Source organism: Triticum aestivum, chromosome 7D, assembly GCF_018294505.1.
Source record: "Triticum aestivum cultivar Chinese Spring chromosome 7D, IWGSC CS RefSeq v2.1, whole genome shotgun sequence".
NCBI classification, from domain to species: Eukaryota; Viridiplantae; Streptophyta; class Magnoliopsida; order Poales; family Poaceae; genus Triticum; species Triticum aestivum.
The window spans coordinates 106,251,170-106,255,548 of record NC_057814.1 but is presented as its reverse complement, the minus strand read 5'-3'; the positions used below and the strand labels follow the sequence as shown (position 1 = coordinate 106,255,548).

Sequence of the window (4,379 nt, the reverse complement as noted above, 5' to 3'; positions counted from 1 at the left end):
GGTAAAGTGCAGGAAACCCCTTATACACCGGGGATATACCGAAAAGAGACTATACACATCTAACACATCTAACAAAGGGGACAAATTGATGCCACCTTTCCTAAATTGGGTAAAGCTTGCTGATTCATAACCGCCTCCTCTACTTGCTTACAAGTGGTGCCAAGGTATAAATAATTTGCAGGACATATGGGACACTAGCGATGGGCAATGTGTTGTGATGCTGCAGATAAAGTTTGAAAAGTTGTTTGAAAAAATTGATCTGACTCTGTTGAACGGGCTTCTACCGTTGGTCTTGGACCATGACGACGCCGATCATGTCACTGCAAAGAATAATATTGTATTGTCTTACAAGAATATAAGTTGCACAAATTCTTAAGGGCTTATTCGAGGTCTTCACTTTTTGCATCTTTTGTTGTGCAGTACCATGGGCTGGTGGTGGATCTCCTACTTCTTGGTTTAACATGAGCTAGTGAGATTGCAGGGCCGCCTCAGATGCCAAATGAGTTCCTTACATATACTGACACTAAAGTTGAGACAAGGCATCCCATCAGGCTGTATTCTTGATATATCGATAAGGTGAATATAATGTTCCGGTTCACTCATGAAGAGGCAAGGGATTTAATTCAATGTTACTTGACAGAGCATCCTGGTCCTAATAATGAGAACATGGTCGGTTACAACAACAAGAAATGTTGGCCTAGAGATGCAAGAATGAGGCTCATGAAGGATTATGTAGATCTGGGAAGAAGTGTATTTTGGGATATGAAGAGCCGCCTACAAAGGAGAATTACTACATTAGAATGGGAGAATGGCTTTGTCCCTGTATACAGCAAGGATAACCCAAACTGGCTGTTTAGCATGTCTGGGCTTGAGGTCCATATACTACCGAAGATACGTATGACTCAGGAGGCATTCAGCAACGCAAAAGACGGAGTAAGCATTCTGCAGATTGAGCAGACAAAAGAAATAACAGCTGTTGCATTTTTGGGAGTTGATGAACACAAGAATGTGTTTGAGAACCTTGTCAAGCAAATCCTTATCTCATCAGGGTTAACGACATCTACCAAGATTGTCAACAAGTGCCACATCCAACCATGGGGGAGCAAGTTCATCGATTCTCAGCGTGTTTGGGCTGAGTATGCTTTGAAGAGGCAGGAAGCACAATCGCAGAATAGGTGCTTAACACTTGAGTATCTGGAAGATTCATGGGTTGGCCTACGACAAAGGATGGAAGGTGCGGACAGACTTTAAGCAGTATCAGTGTATCACCCATTCTGGCGGACACATCAGCGACATAATGGAAAGCTATGGCATCTGAACAACTACAGGACTGACGTCACCCAAGCATTTGGTGGTGTGGAAGGTATCATGGAACATACCTTATTTAAAGGAACATATTTCCCTACTTGGGAGGGTTTGTTTTGGGAGAAGGCTTCAGGTTTCGAGAAATCAATGAAGTACAAAAATCTGACAGATTTGCAGTGTTCCGGGCTTAGTCAAATTCCTAACAGAAGATTTACCCTCTAGTGGTCACCAACCATTAATCGTGCAAACATATATGTTGGTTTCCAGGTTCAGCTAGATCTTACAGGGATATCATGCACGGTAAAATTCCAACCCTGAAAATCCCCCTGATTCAGATTTTTGGTGCACATCTTTAGCAGAAGGTCCATGAAAGTGTCTTTATGGATCTTTGCCAAGTTCTGGATCAGGAGTTGGACGCATTCGAGATTGAAGCAGTACAGGAGAAAATATATCCAAGGAAGAGTTGCAAGATGAACAGTTCATGTGCAGATGTCCTCCTTTTTGCTGCACATAGGTGGAAGATGTCCAAACCAAGCTTCGTTTGTGAGTCGAAGGATGTCTTCAGAAAGCGAGTCTGGATTGATGTGCAACTACGATGGGGAGACTACGATTCACATGACATGGAACGTTACAGAAGAGCAGAAAATATGGACTTCATGACAGATAATATGCCCATCTACCCTTCTCTGACTGGTATGATTTTGAGGATCCATTAACGGTCAATTTCTTGCCTTGTCTGAATCTTCTGTGCTTAATGTTGATTAATATTTCTTGCAGGGGTGATGAGTGGACTTGAACTAGCTTATAATTTGCACTCTGCTTTTGGTAACTGGTTCCCTGCGTCAAAGCCCCTCCTCCAGCAAGCTATGAACAAGATCATGAATGTAATAACCATGCTAACTGTAACAAATCTAGCTCTATGGCAATATCTGTGTTGTAGTAAAAAATGTCTTATCTAATAAAAGTCTTGCTGCAGTAGTTCGTTCTCTTCCTTTTGAAGAGCAGCCAAAGCAAATTATTGTGACAAGGAAGGGTATGTTGGATCGGTTGGAAGTCCATCTGCTTACTTCCCTATCAAGGGTAGTGAGTTACAGCTGACATTCAAAGCTTGCTTGAAGGTTAAGAAGTTTGGTGATCTTATTCTCAAAGGCTACGGAACCGCAGATGGTTCTTTGTAACATATACGATGACCGATTGAAAAGTATGTCGACCTACACTGCATTCTCTCGTCTTGTGCTTGTATTACGAACATTACATGGCAATAATGAGAAGGCTAAGATGTATGGGCTGAGTCCACAGGATAATCCCCAAGTCAAGATCAGATGCATATCCATTCAGTGACAGCATGGAACTCACCAGATGGTGACTTTGCCATCGAATCTCCCAGAGCATGAGTTCCTTGCTGACTTGGACTGTTGGGATGGGTGCATACCCAGTCGAATGAAGTTCCTCAGCTATCAACTCAGGTTTGTCTCCTGCTATCTCTGTATCTTCAAATCCAACCTTGTGATCCTTATCAAAAATGAAGTAGCTGAATTTTCAGTGCACAATTCTACAATGTCTGATCAAGCAGATTTATCTCTTCCCATGAGCGGCCAATTGTCTCTCCTGGGAAATTTGAATTCTGGATGTGAATATAAAATGCACGTTATACAAAATTTAATCTTTCCAATTCTGAATGTGAATACACTGCACTGTACATACAAATTTATTGCTGTTGGTTCTTTTGTTTCTTGCACATTTATAATAGTGAGTTTTTTATTTTTGCCTGTGACAGTTTCAGTGCTGAATTGTTGGTTCTGTTGTTTTTGGCACATTACGTAGTAGTCTCTTTTGCCTGTGAGCCGGTGTCTCTACTGAACTGTATTATGTTGTTCCTTGCACATTCTGTGCTGTGTCTTGCAGGATTTGCCATCGCATGCTAAAATTTTGGACAAGAACAAGCAGTAGGATGGTGAGAAGCGCATCATTTTGACCTGCAGCTTCACCCCAGGACCGCGCTGGTGGACTGCATACAAATTGACACCAACTGGTTTTCAGTGGGGCCATAGCGACAAGGACAATGGGAGCAAACCCACACGGGCATCTCCCAACTCACTACGAGAAGGTCTAGATGCTTCTCCGGGATCTGTAACTTTGACGTGACCAGTGACGTATGATGTTTTCCCGTTGGTCTCTTGAGACTGCAGCGTGTGTTGTAATTGTAAGCCTGCCCTTGAAGCACGGCGCTGTACAATTGCACAATGATAATGATGAACATATTGCCCAGCGTCCATGCCATTCTGGCTTCTACAGTAGATCTCATCATGTTGTTTGCCCTGTGGAATGATGTATGCTCTCCCTAGTTTTTGCTTGGACCTGACCAATTCATGCTCTTGTGCACATATGTTGCAATGACCTGAAAGCGAATCTTAAGTGTAACTGAAGAGTAGTTCTGGTACTGTGGCTGTGGCTGGATTTGCACTCCAAAATCTCTTGCCAGCTCCATTGCTTTTGGTCAAAAGAAATTTTTTGGTTTGTTTACAGCTTCCTCCACGTGGTTGTGCAGCATACGCTGTGCTGTCCTTGTACTCCCTCCGTAGAGAAACGTAAGAGCGTTTAAATTATTAAAGTAGCTAGTGATCTAAACGCTCTTATTACATTTATTTACATAGGGAGTAAAAAAATTCTTATATACAAAGCGAAAACAAGGCAAGTTGGAGAACTGAGACTGGCTCAGCCACAACACGTTCAAGGTTTGCCTGCACTTAGAGATCACCCATGCATAGTTATAAATCCAGCTTGCTTTACCAAAATGATGACATTCAGAGCAAATTTATCAGATGCTTCTTTTTAGAGGAAAGGCATACGCCCGACTTTATAAATAAAGCCATAAGGCAGGTAGCAACAGCATCACCGAAAAGTATCAAACACACCCAAGCCCCAACGCTGGGCAAGACGACGAAGGAAAAAGTCAGGTACATGGCTCCCACGCCAATACACGGCACGCAGGCTGGAAGAGAAAGAACCAAAAGCTAAAGAATCTGGCCCAAAAGAAGCACTCAAGCATCCTGCTCTTGTCTGCATAACTGAGA

The 4,379-nt window shown here is 42.7% G+C and overlaps 1 pseudogene; it reads left to right on the top strand.

Moving 5' to 3' along the window:
- Nucleotides 1-430: 430 nt before the first annotated feature.
- On the top strand, nucleotides 431-3,255 carry LOC123170911 (pre-mRNA-processing-splicing factor 8A-like; annotated as a pseudogene).
- Nucleotides 3,256-4,379: the final 1,124 nt, after the last annotated feature.